Genomic DNA, 20,964 nt, shown 5'->3' with positions numbered 1-20,964 from the left:
TCTGGATAATGCTTACAGTTAGATAATAGGATTGTCACAATGTCTAACATTGAGAATAATCTAGGAAAAGAGACCAAAAGGAAAACAAAGAAAAAACAAAACAAGAGGAAGGCAGAACAAAGAATGGAGAGTAAAGATAACTCTCTCTCTCTGCCAAGTTCTCCCCCCAAACTCTCCAAATTCCTTTAAATAATGACACTAAACAAATTTTAGAGTGTCAGAACACACAAAAAGACAGGCTGGAACAATTTTCCAGCTGAAGACAATCTAGAAGGTCAGCAGGAAAGGTCATGGCATCAGAATGGGAATCCAGGATAGTCCCAGTGCAGGCTGACAACAGTCTCAGCCCTGGCCCAGGCATCAGCAGAGCAAGAATGGGCCTTGGGGTCTCTGAATCAATGACATTACTGGTGGCTTCTAGAGCCCTAATCTCAGAGATACCAAAGACAACTAGGAAGGCCAGCACAAAAGGTGAGAAGAGCTTGGGAAACCAGCAAATCAAAGTGGGCAAGGGTAGTTATGGTGGTGGTCATGACAGGGGCAACAGCAGCTTCTAGAGGCCTCAGTTCACAGGAGGTCTTTTTATTATCACTGAGGAAGGAATCTATTGCTTTAGCACACTAGAACTTATAATCACAGTGGAGTGGAGACATTCCTCACAGTTCCAAGGCAGAAAGGAATGCTTGTGGTCAGATCCCCAGAAAAAATCTCTGAAAACAGCTGCACAAAACTCCTGAAGCTTTGAGAAGTGAACCTTCCACCCTGGAAGAACAACCCCACTTTAAGGAGTTAAAAACTGAAATGGGAAATGAGTAGACAACAGAACACGATTCTGATGATAAAAAACATTACTATGATGAGAAGATCAAAACACACACATGTAAGTGCACACACACACACACACACACACACAGAAGAAGAAAATAACAAAGTCAAAGCTGCTGCATCCAAGGACCCCAAGAAAAATAAGAATTGGCCTCATGTTATAGAAGAGCTCAAGAGAGATTTTGAACATCAAGTAGGATAAATAGAGGAAAAATTGGGAAGAGAATTGATAGTACAAAAGAAAATACAAAATGCTAATGAGAAACATGCCTTAAAAAGCAAAACTGGCCAAAGGGGAAAGGAGAGAAATACAAAAACTCCCCGAAGAAAATAATTCCTTGAAAATTAGAATTGGGCAAGTGGGGACTAATGACTTTATGAGAAATCAAGAAAGAATAAAACAAAACTAAAGGAAAGAAAAAATAGAAAACAATGTAAACATCTCATTGGAAAAACAGTGATATGGAAAATAGATACAGGAGAGATCATTATTGCTCTACCTAAAAACCGTGATCAAAAATAGAACCTACACATCATCTTTCAAGAAATTTTGAAGGAAAATTGTCCTGACGTTCTAGAACCAGATGGTAAAATAGAAATTGAAAGAATCCGCTGGAGCTAGCTAGATATTGAATCAGATAGAGCACAAGTCTTGAAATCAGAAGGACCCAAATTTAAATCTGGTCTCAGACATTTGATACTTACTAGCTGTGTGACCTCGAGCAAGTCACTTAATCTCAATTGCTTCACACACAAAAAAAAAGAAAAAAAAAGAATCCATGGATCATCTTCTGAAAAAAAGGGATTTCAAAATGAGAACTCCAAGGAATATTATAGCCAAGTTCTAGAACTCATATGTCAAGAGGGAAAAAATTGCAAGCATTCAGAAAAAAAACAATTTAAATGTAGTGGATCCATAGTCAGGATAACACAAGATTTAGCAGCTTCTATTTTAAAGGATCAGAGGGCTTGAAATATTATATTCTGGAGAGCAATGGAACTAACATTAATGTTAGTAGGTAGATTAGTAGTAGGTAATGTTAGTTCCATTACCACCAGGAATCACCTGCCCAGCAAAACTGGGGAAAAGGTGCACTTTCAAGCATTTGTGTTGAAAAGACCAGAGTTGAATGGAAAATTTGACTTTCAAATACAGGATTTAGGAGAAGCATAAAAAAGTGATTAGGAAAAGGATATCATAAGGGACTACACAGGAAGATATGATATTTGGAGAATATGATACTTGCGACACATAAGAACTTTTTCATTATTATGACAGAAGAAGTATACACAGGTGTGAGTTGAATATGAAGCAATAATATCTTTAAAAAAATTAGAGATAAGAGAGGAATTAATGTATTGGAAGAATTGGAAAAGGAGAAGTGGAATATGGTATAAATTATCTACCATAAAAGAGGCAAGAGAAAGCTTTTACAAGGAGGGGCAAAGGGAGATGGGAAGGGGAATGAGTGAAACTTACTCTCATTGGAACTGCTTGAAGAGGAAATAATATACACAATATGAATATAGAAATCTATCTTACCCTGCAGGAGAGTAGAAGAAGAAGGGGATATGGGCAGTGGGGAGTCCTGGTAATATTGGGGCATATTGGGGAAAGGAGTGGTCAGTTGCAAAACACTTTTGAGGAGGGTCAAGGTGAAAGGAGAGAGAGAATAGAATAAATAGAAATTTGGAAAAGAATTTTGAAGCATGTTTCTCTGATGAAGGCCTCATTTCTCAAATGATGGAGAACTGGGTCAAATTTGCATAAAATATAAGAGCAATTCCCTAATTTATAAATGATAAATTGATAAATTATAAAATATTAATTATTATAGGTATAATCATACATATGTATAAGCTATAAAAGACTATCCTTTGAAATAATAATTACTACTAGGCATGAATCCCAAATAAATTTTTTTAAAAAGGAAAAGGGACCTATATGTATAAAAATATTTATAGTAGCTCTCTTCTCAAGGCAAAGATTTGTAAATTGAGGGGATGCCCATCAAATAGGAAATGGCTGAATAAATTGTGGTATGTGATAATGATGGGATATGGAATATGGAATAATATGGAATACAGTTCTATGGAAAATGATGAGCAGGATGCTCTCAGAAAAACATGGAAAGTCCTTCATAACTCAAGCAAAGTGAAATGTACTATGTACAGAGTAAACAGAATGCTATGGGATGATCAGCTGTGGTTGACTTTGCTATTCCCAGCAACACAATGGTCCATGACTATATAGGATTTATATTGAAAAATGCTATCATACCCAGAGAAAGAACTGATTGTGTTTGAATACAGATTTAAGTATACACATACACACACATATCTGGAATCTGGAACTCACAGTTTAAAAAAAAGAAATATAAAAATGTTTTACAAGTAAATGGACAAATAAAGATAGTAAATATTAAAAAGGCAAGAAAATTGTCACAAAAATTAATTTTAAAAACAAATGTGGTAGTCAGAATCAAGATGGCAGAGATGACACATGCTTCATTCTGAGCTTCTCTATTACCTCATTACTGATTACAAAATTCAGACTCTGAAATAGTACTTGACTGGTAGAATCCACAAATATTGGGAATACAACAAATTGCCAGCTGAAGAAAACTTGAAAATGGCCAGAAAAGGTCTGTCTTGATCATATGGAGGAGGCCAGAGCAGGCAGGGAAACAGAACATGGAGGCTAGCATATGCTGAGTGGATTGCGGGTAGGATGCAGTCTCCACGGGTATAGAATTTTTCAGGAGGACTCTAACACATTGTTGGCTGCTCTGCTTTGGTTGTAAAGATGTAGATCAGCAGAAAAGTTAAACAAACACAAAAAGTAAAGTGTACTCCAAAACACCAGAGTTTCATAGGACCTGGCCACACCCACCCAGCCATGGGAGTGATTCAGCACGATCACAGTGCAGCTGCTCTTCTGCAGCACAGCCATTGTTTGTCTGTCCTTGATCTGTAGAGGAAGCTTGGAACCTCCTTGTCCTAAAGCAGACCCCAAGGTTGTTTTTTTTTTTTTTTAAATGAGTAAAAAAGCAAAGTGAGCTCTAACTATAGATAACTTCTATACTGAAGAGGAACAGATTTCCAACCATGAGGAGACTAACAACCGGCAGTCTCCAGACAAAACCCCAAAGGGGGATATAATCTGATCCCCACCACACAAGGCTCTCCTAGAAGAAATTTAAAAAGATCTTAAAAGAGAGCTAGAAGAAGAATGGGTAAAGGAAAGAGAGTATGGAAAAGGCATATAACTCACTAAAAGAAAAAATTGAAAAAGAAAACAACTCTCTGAAATGTGAACTGGAAAAGGTAAAGAACTTCCAGGGAAACAGAATTTGTGAATTGGAAAAGATAAAGAACTCCCAGAAAAGTAGGATTTGTGAATTGAAAAAAGAGAATAATTAATTTAAAAAATTTTGTGAAATGGAAAAAAATTCTATAGAACAAAATAATTAATTTAAAAACTCAATTGGACAAATACAAAAAGAAGAAAAAAAGTAAATGATAGTAACTCATTAAAAATCAGAACTGAACAAATGGAAATGAGTGATTCATTGAGACATCAAGGATCAATCAAGCAAAATCAAAAAAATGAAAAAATAGAAAAAAAATTTAAATATCTACTTGGAAAAACAACAGACCTGGAAAATAGATCTAGAGAGATAATCTAAAAATTATTGGGCTCCCTGAAAATCGTGATGAAAAAAAGAGCCTAGACACTATTTTTCAGGAAAGCATCAAAGAGAACTGACCAGATGTTATAGAATCTGGAGGCAAAATAGCCTTTGAAAGAATTCATTGAACATCTTCTGAAAGAACATTGAAAGTACAATAAAAACTCCAAGGAATATTGTGGCTAAATTTCAGAACTGTCAGACTGAAGGAAAAAATATTATAAGCAGCCATAAAAAAACCAATTCAAATACTGAGGAGCCATAATAAAGATCACTCAGGATCTAGCAGCTTCTACATTAAAGGATCAAAGGGCCTGGAATCTGATATTCCAAAAGGCAAAGGAAATTGGAATGCAGCCAAAAATAAACTATCCAGCTAAACTGAGCATTTTCCTCCAGGGAAGAAGATGGATATTCAATGAAACAGGTGAATTCCATTTATTTCTAATGAAAAAACAAAGCTAAACAAAAAATTTGAGCTCCAAATAAAGGACTCAAGAGAAGCATAAAAAGATAAAGAGAACTCTTGAGAACTGTATTTCTGTTACAGGCATACATAAAGAACTCATGTATAATTTGATTTTACTGTTATAATATTAAAAAGGGGGACTTAGAAGTGGAAAGGGGATTGTATCAGAAAAGGGAAAAGTGGAGATAAAAAGAGGGAAATTGCATCTCACCAAGAGGCAAAGGAAACCTATCATATCTGAGGAAATTAAGGGAGGGGGAGGAACATTGTGTGAATCTTACTCTCATCAAATTTGTCTCAAAGAGAAAATATTAGCTATATCTGGTTTATAGAAAAACTTCTCTCACCTCATGGAAAAGTGGGGGAGGAAAAGACTAAATAGAAGGAAATAAAGAAATAGTAATGGAAAGGTATAAGAAATAAAAAGCTATTAGAAATAATTGACAACTTTAGCAAAGTTGCAGGATACACAATAAATCCACATAAATCATCAACATTCTTATATATCACTAACAAAATCCAACAGCTGGAGATACAAAGAGAAATTTCATTTAAAATAACTACCAATAGTATAAAATATTTGGGAATCTATTTGCCAAAGGAAAGTCAGGAATTATATGAGCAAAATTACAAAACACTTTCCACACAAATAAAGACAGATCTAACCAATTGGAAAAATATTAAATTCTCTTGGATAGGTAGAGCGAATATAATAAAGATGACAATACTACCAAAACTAATCTATTTATTTAGTGCTACACCAATCAGACTCCCAAAAAACTATTTTAATGACCTAGAAAAAATAATAACAAAATTCATCAGGAATAACAAAAGGTCAAGACTTTCAAGGGAACTAATGAAAAAAAAAAATCAAATGAAGGTGGCCTAGCTGTACCAGATCTAAAACTATATTATAAAGCAGCAATCATCAAAATTATTTGGTAGTGGCTAAGAAATAAACTAATTGATCAGTGGAATAGGTTAGGTTCACAGGACAAAATAGTCAATAACTATAATAATTTAGTGTTTGACAAATCCAAAACCACAATTTTTGGCATAAGAATTCATTGTTTGACAAAAACTGCTGTAAAAATTGGAAATTAATATGGTAGAAACTAGGCATTGACCTTAGTATTTAATACCATACACCAAGATAAAGTCAAAATGAGTTCATTATCTAGGCATAAAGAATGAGATTATAAATAAATTAGAAGAACATAGGATAATTTACCTCTCAGACCAGTGGGGGAGGAAGGAATTTGTGACCAAAGAAGAACTAGAGATCATTATTGATCAGAAAATAGAAATTTTTGATTATATCAAGTTAAAAAGTTTTGTACAACAAAACTAATGCAGACAAGATTAGAAGGGAAGCAATAAAATGGGAAAACATTTTTACAGTCATTCTGATAAAGAGCTCATTTCCAAAATATATAGAGAATTGACTCTATAAGAAATCAACCAATTGACAAATGGTCAAAGGATATGAACAGACAATTTTCAGATGAGGAAATTGAAACCATTTCTAGTCATATGAAAAAATGCTCCAAATCATTATTGATCAGAGAAATGCAAATTAAGACAACTCTGAGATACCACTACACACCTGTCAGATTGGCTAGAATGACAAGGAAAGATAATGCAGAATGTTGGAGAAAATGTGGGAAAACAGGGACACTGATACATTATTGGTGGAATTGTGAACACATCCAGCCATTCTGGAGAACAATTTGGAACTATGCTCAAAAAGCTATCAAACTGTGCATGCTCTTTGATCCAGCAGTGTTACTACGGGGCTTATATCCCAAAGAGAGACTAAAGAAGGGAAAGGGACCTGTATGTGCACAAATGTTTGTGGCAGCCCTCTTTGTAGTGGCTAGAAGCTGGAAAATGAATGGATGCCCATCGATTGGAGAATGGCTGAATAAATTGTGGTATATGAATGTTATGGAATATTATTGTTCTGTAAGAAATGACCAGCATAATGATTTCAGAGAGGCCTGGAGAGACTTACATGAACTGATGCTGAGTGAAATGAGGAGGACCAGGAGATCATTATACACAACAACAATACTATATGATGATCAATTCTGATGGACATGGCCATCTTCAGCAATGAGATGAACCAAATCAGTTCCAATTGTTCAGTAATGAAGAGAACCAGCTATACCCAGCAAAATAACTGAGTGTGGGCCACAACATAGCATTTTCACTCCTTCTGTTACTGTTTGCTTGTTTTTTTGTCTTCCTTCTCAGGTTATTTTTACCTGATTTCTAAAACTGATTTTTCTTGTGCAGCAAGATAACTGTGTAAATATGCATACATATATTGCATTTAACATATACTTTAACATATTTAACATATATTGGTCTACCTGCCATCTAGGGAAGGGGGTGGGAGGAAGGAGGGGTAAAGTTGGAACAGAAGATTATGCAAGGATCAATGCTGAAAAATTACCTATGCATATGTCTTGTAAATAAAAAGCTATAATAAAAAAAAATGTAAAAAATGGTTAATATGTAGCTGGAAAAAAAATAAAAATATTCAATAAATATGAAAAAAGCAATAAAATAGTCACAAAAATCCAGGTAATCAATAATGTAAAGATTCATCTCTTAAAGGAGCTGTGTTAGCTCAGGAGTTACAAAAGAAATAGTACCTTGGAATCAAGGAGTTTCTGGGGAAAAATCTTTCCACAAAGAGGATGACATAATGTTCAAGCATTTGGAAGATCTTTTGTGAAAGAAACTATTTCTGTTCAACTTATATCTGGAAGGCAAAAGAAAGAGCAATAAGTGAAACTAAGGAGTCACCCTAATGTGATCTATATAACTTCCCGCAGATCATGGAAGTCTCTATTAATGGTGACCTTCAGTGGAATCTTTATGATCATCTTTGATGAGTGTTATATAGGTTTCCAATACAGATATGGCCTCTGAGGTTTCTTGAATTTCTGAGTTTCTGTGATTAATAAGCAAGGCTTTGTAAATTAGGTAAAATCAGTTTGTTCAGATTCCAAGAGGATGGAGGCCCAGAGTTAGGAAATTATCACTGCAAAAGATTAGGAAGAGGGGCAGGGGAAGGAACATAGATTGGAGTTTGTTCTGATTCTAGCTGCTTCTATCTATATTTAATAACTATGTGATCTTGGATTTTAAAAAGTCACTTAATGCTTTCATTATAGTAGAAAGAACAGGGGTGTCATGGTATTTGAAATTTTTTGGCCTGTATGTGTCTGATTAGATAGACTTATAGAATTAAAGTTTGTCACATGTCTATATAAATTTTGATACTATGTCAACTGCAAATGGAAACCCAAAATGATGATTCTAAACTATTATCACTCCTATTCTTCTTCTAATACCTTATTGAGAAATAAATTGTGGTTTATTTAGCATCTTACCTTTCACATTGTGCTCCTTCTAATTAGTCAAACAGTCAGCATCTTGACCCTCATAACCTTTTCTCTATAAACACTTGTAATAGCCTCTTAAATTAGTCTTTCTGCCTCAAGATTGTCTCCACTTTAATCCATATCCTATACAATGCCAAACTATACTACTTTACTCCTCAAGAAATTTCAAGGAATCATTATTACTTCTAAGATAAAACAGAAATTCTTATTTGGTATTTAAAGCTTTTAACTGTCTAGTTCCAGCCTCCATTAAATCTGAGAAAAATATGTCTTTATTTTTTGTTGGTTTGGTAATAGATTCCATGTTACTGAATAGTTCTTTCCTTTTTATTTTTAATCTCAGCCATACCCCATTTTAATCTCAATCTTTCTGGCCCTCATTTTTTTCATCTATAAAATGAAGATAATACATATTTGACCAACTTTACGGGGGTGTTTGAGGAAAGTGTTCAGGAAACCTATAGAAATAGGAGCTAATAAATTAGGAATATATTTTGATCAAATTTCACTGATCTAAAAGTATTTTATTAAATTAAATTATTCTCACACAATATCTGACAATTCTCCTTCTTACATTTCAGCAACTATTTAACCTCAGAGAGCTTGAGCTCTAAAAGTTATGATGTAAAGAAGGCTTCATTATTTTCACAACTCTATTATAGGATATTTATGATATGGCATAAATAATTTTATCCAAATTACTCATATCAGAATAGATGGAATATTTTTTGTGGTAAGAGTATTGAGTGGTTAATAGCATGTGGGCTTTGTCTACCGGATAATTTGCAAAATCCTCTCTACAAGAGAGGCCATATGACCTAGTAGGTAAAAAACTGGTCTCAAAGCCATTAAGACCTACTTAAGAATTGCTCTCACTTACTGGCTATGCAAGCTGGACGAGTTACTTAGCTTTTCAGATTTCTGAATTGGAGGAGTCAAAATTTTGCCCAGTCCTGCAATTGAGTCCCAAACTCAAAAAACTAAGAGGAAAATATTAAAATAAATGAAATTACAATAGAACATAGATAATATTAATGTATTTTTAAAGTCAGTATGAGGCTCCCAGGAATCTTTTTGTACAGTTTAGTGGTTCATTATTAAATGGATTTGAAGTCAACCTATTTCTTTAGTTGTTTAACAAACTTATAAACATGTATTTTAACCTTTAACATATGACAATAGGATTCACAGACTTTTTTTTGAGGTAATCAGGATTAAATGAGTTGCTCAAGATAATGCAGCTAAGTGACTGAAGTTGGATGTGAACTCACATCCTCCTAACTCCAGGGCTAATGTTCTGTCTATTGTGCCACCTAGCTACCCCCAGTATTATAGACTTTTAAAATTGAATTGGACTGTGGAAACTATTTTATTCAAATTCTTCATTTTTATAGGTGAAGAAATTACGGTCCTCATTGATTGTTCAATGTCACCTGAAAGGAATTTTCCAGTGGGGTACTCCAACAAAAAGTGCTCTTTGAACTCTGTCTACCAGCTCCCTTTAAATCTCAACTAAAATATCTTCATTTGTAGGAAGCCTTTCCCACAACTCCTAATTCTAATGTCTTCCCTTTAATTCCTTTTTATCCTGTTGATCGCTTTCTTTTATGTAAATGTTTGCATGTTGTCTCTACCTTTAGATTGTAAGCTTCCTAAAGGTAGGGATTCTCATCTTTTTTTTGTATCCCCAGCACTTTGAATAATAACTGGCACACATAAATGTGTGCGCACTTAATAAATGTTTGTTGATTGATTGATTTTTATTTTATTTAGTGACTTGGTTACTGAGCAATATGCTACTTGCTTACAAATTTGCAGATGACACAAAGTTAGTAACAATACCAAATACACTGATAACTGAATTAGGATCCAAGAAAATCTTGAGAGCCTAGAAAATGAAAGTGAATTTGTAACATTATCTTGAGTAATGTAAGAACTGGGCCTTTATTGGTAGGATCTATAAATCAATTTCATAAATACAAGAAAGTGAAAAGATATAGTTAGATGAGCCAACAGTTTGATGTCAGTAAAATAGAAAGTGTTTAATGGAACAAAGTCCAGAAGGAGACAGAAAGGGATGGATGAGATCAAGGACCCATGTAAAGGGAGCTAGATTTGGAAAAGAGGGGAATCATCTCTTTCTCTAAGAGTAGAGGGGAAAATATAGTAAGACTTAGAAAACAACATTGGTATATAAATGCAAGTTTTCAATATTGAGAAATCTCTCCAAAGAATCTTAGAACAAAAGATAGGAGAGTAATTCAAAGCATGAAACCTTGTCTTCAATTTAAATTTACTTTGGTTTTGTTTTCCTATTATACTTTAACAGAAATTTGGTTTGAAGGAGGCAAAGTTATAGTAACTACAGAGATCCACTCCAAGAATTTTTGAATAAAATTTAATTTTAGGCCGTAACTATGGAATCCACAGTCTTTTGCTAAGTCTCAGAAATTCATAACATGTTTGCTTTGATGATAATGTAGTATCCTTTCAGAGTCTACAACAGTTCCAGCTGATAGTAATGAGATAAGACAAAATCGTCCTGGTATCTGACATAGAGTAGTAATATATATGGTACTTGTTTTTCTGTTTTTGTCATCTGTACTTACAAATTTTCACAACTAGATTGCTGAAATTTGTGGTTTTCCTAAGATCCTCAAACCCAAGAAACAGATGAACCCATGCAATGCATGATAAGAACTCTCATGAAAATACAGGAACAAGTATAAATATGCCTGGAGCAAACCCAGATATTAGGGAAGGTAAATAAGCATCTCTGTGAATACTAGTTTTCAATCTCTTGAGTTTACAAAAGGATATAGGTTATTAATCATATTAAACGTGACTCAAAAACAAATGCAAATTACATAAGAGCTTTAAAAATCTGCTAAATTCCCTTCCTACTTAAATAGGCTTTCTTAATGAATGTTAAACCAGCCATTATTCCAACATAAAATATTAAATTGCTACATATAGTAGTTTAGTTAGTTCTACTTTCTTCAAACATTTTAACACTTGAGAGTAGCTGAAACACTAGGGACCAAATGCACCCATAACTTCCAAAAGTAAATATATATCACAAACTTTTCAAACCTAGCAAGATTTATAAGCCTCATACAGTTATTACATAAAATTAAATTAGGTTTTAATGGTTTGGAGTGGATACTTATAATCTTGCTCTCCCTCAGTTCCTAAATTTCTGCTAAGAAAAAAAAGCAATCAACCAGCAAGTATTTATTAAACTTCACTATGTGCTAAGTACTATAATAAGCACTTGGGCTATAAAGAAAAGCAAAAGGCAGCCCCCACTCTCAAGGAATTTATAGTCTAATGGGGAGACAACATGAAAACATTTATAAATAAGACATATTCAGGATAAATTGACTTATATTTTGTTTCCCAAGCCAAATCTCTCCCTCTCCCTCTCCCTTTTCCCCCTTTTCTTTTCCTCTCTCTCTCTCTCTCTCTCTCTCTCTCTCTCTCTCTCTCTCTCTTCTCTCTCTCTCTCTCTCTATTTCTCTCTCTCTCATTGAGTAGGAAATGATAGGGATATACCTGTGCTTAAGAAAAGATCGATTTGACAACTTTGTTGACACTGAAGTAAGAAGAGACTTTTGGCAAGAAGATCAATAAATCTATCAATATTTATTAAGCACCTTCTATGTGCCAGGACTATGCTAAGCATTGATGATACAAAAGAAACAAAAAAATCTTGATTTCAAGGAGTTTATAATCTAATGGGAGAGACAATATGTAAACAAATAGACAAATCATGTACAGAATAAATTTATTGTTGTTCAATTTTTCAGTTGTATCCAACTCTTTGTGACTCTTTTGGCATTTTCTTGGAAAATTTTTAGAATGGTTTGTCATTTCATTTTCCATCTCATTTTGCAGATGAGTAAACTAAGGCAAACAGGGTTAAGTGACTTATCCAGAATCACATAGTAAAATCTGAGGTCAGATTTGAATTCTGGGTCTTAAAGGAAGATAGGAAGGTTAGTATGGAAAGTGGAGGAAGGGGAGTGTAAGAGGCAAAGAAAGTCATCCAGAAAATGCCCTGGAACCAAGAGATGAAGTGTCTTGTTCATGGAATTGCAAGACCAGTGTCACTGAACTAGGACATTTGGGTTGACTAACAAGATATAAGAAGTCTAGAAAGGTGTGAAAGGGAGAGGTGCTAAGTTATGCCAAAACAGCATTTTGTAATTCATCCCAGAAGCACTAAAAAAGCTGCTGAAGTTTGAGGTAAAAAGTGAAATAATAGGAGCACTAATGTAGGAAAATCACTTTAGTGGCTGAATGGAGAATGGATTTGAGTGAAGAGATACACGAGGCAGACAGACTCACCAGCAGGCTATTGCAGTAATAAAAACAGGAAGTGAAGAAGCAATAGCAATGTTAGAGGATAGGGGACATATTTGAAAGATGGCACAAAGGTGAAATCAATAAGTCTTAATACCAGCTTGGATGTGGGGAAGAGAGATAGTGAGAAATCTAGAATGACTCCAAGATTGTGAACCTCAGGGATTAGGGAAATGGAGTTGCTCTTAGGTAGGTGTTTGAACATAGATATGAGAGTGAGAAAGTAATGACAAGAGAATGATATGGGAAAGATAATGGTGTTTCTAACAATAAATAAGTAACTTTGGAAGGATTAAGGGCTTATAATGAAAGATGACTTGTTTTTCACACTGAATTGAATTCAAATGTCTTGAGGGATTCAGTTTTTTAAAAATCATATAAGAGAGACAGAAGAAAAATTGTGGAAAGAAATGGGAATGATGAAAGGTAATTTTTTTTTTTAAAAAAAGAGTCAATGGCTTGAAAAAAGAAAGCAACTGCTTAAAAATAGAATTGGCCAAATGGAAAAGGAAATACAAAAGCTAAATGAGAAAAGCAATTGCTTAAGAGTTAGAATTGGGGAAACAGAAGCTAATGATTCTATGAGAATCTATGAGAATGAAAAAATAGAAGAAAATATAAAATATCTCATAAGGAAAAAAAAAACAGACCTAGGAGAGATACTGTCTGAAATTACTGGACTACCTAAAAGCCATAATCAAAAAAAGGAACTGGAGAACATCTTTCAAGAAATTATTAAGAAATATTGTCCCAGTTTTACCTAGAAGGTAAAAGAGGCATTGAAAGAATTCACTAATCACATCAGGAAAGAGATCCCAAATAAAAATTCCAAGGAACATCATAGCCGAATTACATAACTATGAGTCAAAAAAAAAAAAAGAATATTGCAAATGTCCAGAAAGAAACAATGCAGAATTATGCAAGACTTAGTAGCTGCAACATTAAAGGATTACGGGTTCATGAAACATGATATTCCAGAAAGCAAAGAAGGTAGAACTACAAGAATCACCTACCTGAAAAATTAAGCATAATACTTCAAGGGGGAAAATAGTCATTCAATGAAATTAAAGGATTTCATGCTTTCATAAGGAGGTGACCAGTACTGAACAAAAAAAAAATTTTGATCTCTGATATCAAGACTGATGAGAAATTTAAAAGAAAAAAATAAAGGATTCCACTTGTGAAAAAATGTTTGCGGCAGTCCTTTTTGTAGTGGCTAAAAACTGAAAACTAATACCCATCAATGAAGAATGTCTGAATAAATCATGGTATATGAATGTTATAGAATATTATTGTTCTGTAAGAAAAGACCAAAAGGATGATTCCAGAGAGGCCTGGAGAGACTTACATGACCTGATGGTAAGTGAAATGAGCAGAACTAGGAGATCATTATGCGTGGCAACAAGACTATACAATGATCAATTCTGACAGACATGGCTCTCTTCAACAATGAGAATATTCAAACTAATTCCAATTGTTCAGTGATGAAAAAAAGCCATATACACCCAAAGAGAGGCCTGTGGAAACTGAGTGTGGATCACATCATAGCATTTTTATGTTTTCTGTTGATGTTTGCTTGCATTTTTGTTTTCCTTGTCAGGTTTTTTTTTCTTTCTAAATCTGATTTTTCTTGTGTAGCAAGATAAGTGTATAAGTATGTATACCTATATTGGATTTAACATATATTTAAATATATTTAATATGTGTTAGACTACCTGCTATCTAGGGGAGGGGTTCTGGGGAAGGAGGGGAAAATTTGGAACAGAAAGTTTTGCAAGGGTCAATGCTGGAAAATTACCATGCATATGGTTTGTAAATAAAAAGCTTTAATAACAAAAAAAATAAGGGATTCAATGAAGGTAAACCCATATTGGAAAATGATATCTGTAAGTTCTTAAAAATTGTATAACTCATAGTATATCTAGAAGAAATATATATAAATAGAAGATGGGGTAGAAGGTGAATTTGAGGAAATGACACAAGAAATAATCAAGGGATGAAAAAGAGGACTATACTGGGTGCGGAAGGAAGAAAGAGGTAGAATGGGACAAATTATTTCACATGAAGAGGTTCAAAAATTATTTTACTGTGGAGAGAAAAATAAGAAACGGAGTTATGAGAATTGCTTGAATCTTATTCTCATCAGTCTTGGCTCAAAGATGGAATAAAATACACAATCAATTAAATATAGAAAAATTATCAGTGATATGTTAATGATCTTTGCTCATCCCTCATTCTTCTTAACTTCCCTGCTGTACAGTACTGCTGACCACTATTTTCTCTGTACATCTTCCTTGTTTTTTTAATTGTCATGATATTGTTTTCTCTCAGTTCTCCTTTTACCTAACCTGTCACTCTGTTTATTCAATCTCCTTTGCTGAACTATCATCTAAATCAGTGGTTCTCAAACTTTTGTTCTCAGTTTCTTTATACTATCAAAAATCATTGAGGAGCTGTCCAAAATTTTTGTTTATGTGAGCTATATTTATAGATATCTACCATTTTAGAAATAAAAGTAATTTTGAATTCATAGACACTCTGAAAGGGTTTCAGAGATCTCCAGGATTCTCTGGACCACACTTTGAGAAACATTGATCTAAATCACATTGTCTTACTGTGGGTATCCCTCTACTCTGATCTAGTCCCTCCTCTTTTCTTTTCTCTTCCTCTCTGATCCTCCACCTACCCATCCTCTCTCTCCAGAATACCAAACAAGAACCAAAGAGAATAAGGTCAAGGCTGATGCCTCACAGGCTTCCCATGCGGAAAAAACAAAGTAGCAAAGAAAAAGGATTCCACAAACCCAATTTTTTGTAGTATAGAGCCACTCTTTTCCTCTTAACCCTGACACATTTGTCAAGGGAACACACATCTCAATTGTTCATTGGATGTAAACAGACCAAGATACCTCCCTAAAAGTCCTGCTCCAGTTGTCTCGTGAATAAGATATCTTTCAAACCAATAAATGTAATCAAAGCTAAGTGAAATGGAGATGATTTTGATCCTACCCTTACACACATATACCCCTCTAATGTGTTCCTACTATTTCTGGTAAATTAGTTATGTATAATTATCTTCTTTCTTGTAAGGTTATAATCCATGTAGTCCATGAGGTTTGGAAACTCCACTGCTTAAAGACAGAATGTTAGAGTTGGAAGGAACCTCAGTGCCTTTCAGAATGGCATTATAATAAAATGAGACTCTATTACCACATGCCCAACAAGAATCATAAAGCATGTACCTGAAGATCCATAATGAGGGGGAACTCAATACCTCCATGCAGTTTTTGGTTGACTTTAATTGTCAGGAAGATTTCCTCACATCATACCCAAATTTGTCTGTGCAACTTTTCTAATCACTGCTTTCAACTCTGCTATTGAACCAAAAGAACATCTATATTCTACATAACAGCCTTTTAAATACTTGAAGACTACTATTATATCCCATCAACCCCAATTCTTTCCTTCTTCATTCTAAATTCCCATTTTCTTCTTTTAATCCTCAAGATCCTTCACAATCCTGTTTGCCTTCTTCTAGGTAGCCTGCGATCAATATATTTTCTAAAAAGTGAAGTGAACATAGTTTTTTGATTTATAGTTTTAATCATAGTCATCTTGATTGTGTCTTTTGCATTCCAAGCTCCATTCCAGAAGAGAGGGCTAATAAAAGTGAACATTTGTTTTTAGTCAAGGGGGTATTGGTATTGCCTTAGTAACAAGAGCAAGTTATAGCCTCAATTCAAAGGAATTGCCTAAGATTAGTTATTTGTGATAAAATACAAGGCAAAATTCAGATCTCCTGAATCATAGATTTTCCATGTCATTTTGCTTTTGTAGATAATTCTGTTCCTTTGTAGACAGTGAAGTCACAAAAGTTGGATGCCAATAAGCCAAAAAGTAGGAAATTATGAGTTCTACCTACAATACTAACCCACTACACCTCTTTATTATTAAAAGAATACTTCAATTGTCTCCATTATTAATAATCATTTCAATAGTCTAAAATATGATTTGACTATTGTGAGGACTACCTCCAAAAATAGATATGACTTTAATAGATGACCAATTTTGAATTGTTATAGTCAAAAAATTCAGCTTGTTGTCAGTCTCTTGGTGTTGATATTGATCATAAAGGTCTACAATTTATAATGTTTTTATATTATAAATGAAAAAATATACCACAAAAGTCTTCTTTTCAAAAAACCTGTGAAAAAGGTAGTGAAAATATTATTTTTCTCATTCTAGAAAGACATTTCTAGAGAGAGAAAATTACTTCCTTACAATCACATTGTAGCAGAACTTGTGCTGCTATAGTGAATAGTGTTGGACTAGAATTCAGGAATACTTGAATCCAAGTTCACCTTCAAACACTTTATTGCCTGTGTCATCAGAGATACTGTCATTAATCCATTGCTTCTTACCCAATATTCCTAAAGCATTTTGTTCTTTCCTTAAATATAAAATGGGATGTGTCTAGCCAACCTCCAATGCAATCTTTGGTTCAGGAATGACTGAATTAAAATTTCATATATTCGAAAGCTATATGACCATGGCAAGCTGCTTAAATTCTCTAACAATCAGTTTCCTCACATGGAAAGTATTGCTTCTGGTGCCTAATATCTAGGGTTTTCCTGGGGTTTAAATGAGATATACTGCATGTAAAGAAAACATTGAAGGGATAAGAAAATGTTATCTTCTTGTGATCATTCTTTAAGATTCACCACACTAGGTCCCCAGTGTGAACCTGGCTAAGATGGAAGCTTCTTGTGGTAAGCCACAAACACTGGACCATCCTAGCAAAATCAAATCTATCTAGATCATAGCATTATAGCAAAATGAGAAGTATCTCCTGCCTTCTCATTTCTTTCAATCTAATAATAAACAATAATGATGCTTAAATATTGATCTAGAATCTCCATTAAAGGTCAGAGTGTTTCTCAGATATTACTTCACAACATTCCTGTGATCTCAATCTGAAGAAATGGCTCCCCAAAGTACTCTCCTAATCTATCACCACAAGAAAACCAGAAACCACTCAGTCACATGTGGAAATTTTAGGAATAAAAAGTGGTAATACTTAAAAACCATTATATCTACGGGTCTTTTGGCCAAAGTGCTTAGGTAGGGCAAGCAATAAACCTGTTAGCAATCCACAAAGTTCAAAGTGAAGACACTTGATTAATGCACAATGCAGATTAAGTTGTAAGACTAGACATTTATCTGGAAATGAGTGAATCAGGCTATTTCTGTTTATTTGGTTTGATGGTAATAGTTATGTACCTAGGAAATTCCTCCTGCTTTAAAATAATCTGAGAAGACCAAAACCATTTTGAAAAATACCTGTTGGATATTTTAAAGAGATAATCTAAAGACACATGAATAATAAAAAAATGGATTTCTGATTTATTAAGCAATGAACCAATCAAATTAATGAATTTGATCCATCAAACAACATATATTTTTGATCTCTTCAATGTATATTGCCACACATTTCTTCCTGCTAACCTTGGGGAACTTTTCCCCATGTTTTCCTGCAAGTTAATCAATGTGCCGGCAGCTTTCTTAATTTTATCTTGTCATCAAGAGATTAACAGTGGGAATGGATGCCTATCAGTTGGAAAAATGCTTGAATAAGTTATGGTTTATGAATGTTATGGAATATTGATCAATTCTGATGGTTGTGGCTCTTTTCAAAGAGAGTCATCTGCATCCAGAGAGAAGACAGTAGGGATTGAATGTGTATCACAACATAATATTTTGATTTTTTTGTTGTTGTTTGCTTGCATTTTTGTTTCCTTTCTCATTTTTTTCCCTTTTTGATTGGATTTTTCTTGTGCAGCATGATAATTGTGGAAATATGTTTAACATATATTGCATTATTTGCCATCTATAGGAGGGGATGGGGAAAAGGGAGGGAGAAAAAATTTGGAATATAAGGTTTTGCAAGGGTGAATGATAAAAATTATCTATACATATGTTTTGAAAATAAGTTTTTTCTTTTAAATTTAAAAGAGATTACCAGTGGAACTTCTGGCCAAAATGTCTGTATAGAAGCAGGCTGATAAGCTCTTTTACACCTACTCCCACAAAAACCTCCAAATTTGTCTGAGAACAAATAATCAAGAAATCAAATGAGAATGACAAGTGATGTTGCTGCAGAACTATACACTATGTCATCCAGAAGTCCATAGGACCAATAAAGCAAATGCCACGGCAGGTAAGCAAGCAAGCAGCCTCCCAGACTTTGGATCTACAGAGTTAGCCTAGAAAGCCTTCAGGTAACTAGAAACCTAGAGTAAGTACTTTGGAAGTTATAACATTTCGAAGAAAATTTAGGTATGGTAGTGTTTAGCCTCCAAGTTTTTTGGCACCCTGTCCTTACAAATGAAGATCTTTATAAATTTATCACTTCTAACCTCAAAGATTGAGGAAAGTCTAAGCCTGGAACATGGAGGTTAGAATAGGAGCTTACTTACACAAAGCAAGTAAAGCTTAGCACCATACTTAAAGACATAATATGGGGTAAAACCTGGCCCTGGCACAAAACCCTGATGCTAAAGATGGAAAGACAAACAAACTTAAGAAAATATTTAATTGTCATAAGAAATTATAGCTTATCTAGAAGTACCCAAATCTCCAAACATGAAAGAGACATTGCAATAACTATTTTTAGAGACTCAAAGGAGGAAAATGGATTTTCCACAAGGGTTACATAAAATAAAAGATTTTTTAAAATGAAGTAAAATCTCTGGAGAAAAGAATTGGAGAAAAAGAAGAGAAAATGGTAAACCTTGTCCAAGTCATGGACTCCCAGAAAAGTGTAGCACACAAATATAAAATCAAGGAATCCATGAAAAAATAAGAAATATTAAAACAAATCAAACCATCAAAAATACAGAATAAAATTTAAAATACCTGATATTAAAAAAAGCTAACTGGAAAAACAGATCATAGAAAGATAATTTAACAATTACTAAACACTCTGAAAGTCATATTTTTAAAAAATTCTGGACACTATTTTTCAAGAAATAATAAAAACTGAGCATATCTACTAGAACTAGAGGGCAAAATGAAGATATAAAGACTCTAATGATTACTTCCTGAAAAGTGCTAGAAATGTGATAACCAAAATCCAGAGCTTTTAAGAGAGAAAGAACATGTGCCAAGCAACCACAAAAATTAAATAAGACTTGGATGTTTCTACTATAAATAAAGGCAATACAAATGAAAAAAACAATTGTTGGGGCATAGGTTTTGTTCTTTGAGGTCTGGAGTAGGTCCTGTTCCCAATTTCCTCTTTGTTTCCTGTGCCAGTCTAGTACGATTCTATTTCTGATAAAGCAAATCTAGATTTCCTGGTCATGTGCACTTTGCCAAACAGTGGCCATCTTGCTCATATTTGCAGAAAAAAATAGTTTGGGCTCTTTGCCAGCATTTTCTTGTCACGGGTTGTTTTGACTTCTGGTTTCAAGTCTCCTTACCTCTATGAAAGTAATGGATTTGGCCACTAGGCCATTTTCTATTTCTGTATTCAAATCAAATGTGGCCTCTCATTTGACCCTGATAGCTTAGACTTGAGAACATGTCTTGAATCTAGACAAGGTTGGTTTTATTACTGTCAGACGTATGGCCTCTCAACACCTTCAAAATCTATCTTTAATATGGTATTTCCATGTCCATTGATACTGTACTTCCATATCCCTTTGTCATATTCCAATCAATCAAATGATCAATAAATTAAGCATCAACTGTGTGTCAATTACTGTGTTAAACAAAGAGAATACAAAAAGGGAAAAAACAGTCTTTACTCTTAAGGAGCTCACAATCTAATGGGTCTCTGGTTACTTGGGTCTCTTGCATACTTCATCGACTTGGCAGTCATTAGTACTATGAGCACCTCTGACTGTAGAAAAAAAAAGCACACCTTTATAAATTTTTGTACCATATTAAATATTGAGGAACTAGGCTAGATTCTATACCACCAAATTGCTCATCTGACTTTTGAAGTATTCAAATAATGCTTCATCATAGGTTTTGTTAAAAAAAAAAAAGTGTGTGTGTGTGTGTGTGTGTGTGTGTTTTCTCCTTCACTAAAAATTCACCAGTGCCCACTTGACACTAGATTTGGGGTGAATTAGTTACTTGAAAAAATCTCTTTATGTTTTGCCTTTGTTACTAGGGGCATGCAGATTACCTGG

The sequence above is a fragment of the Antechinus flavipes genome, chromosome 3 (genome assembly GCF_016432865.1).
Source record: "Antechinus flavipes isolate AdamAnt ecotype Samford, QLD, Australia chromosome 3, AdamAnt_v2, whole genome shotgun sequence".
NCBI lineage: Eukaryota > Metazoa > Chordata > Mammalia > Dasyuromorphia > Dasyuridae > Antechinus > Antechinus flavipes.
The sequence above is the reverse complement of the archived record's forward strand: the minus strand, read 5'-3'. Positions refer to the sequence as shown.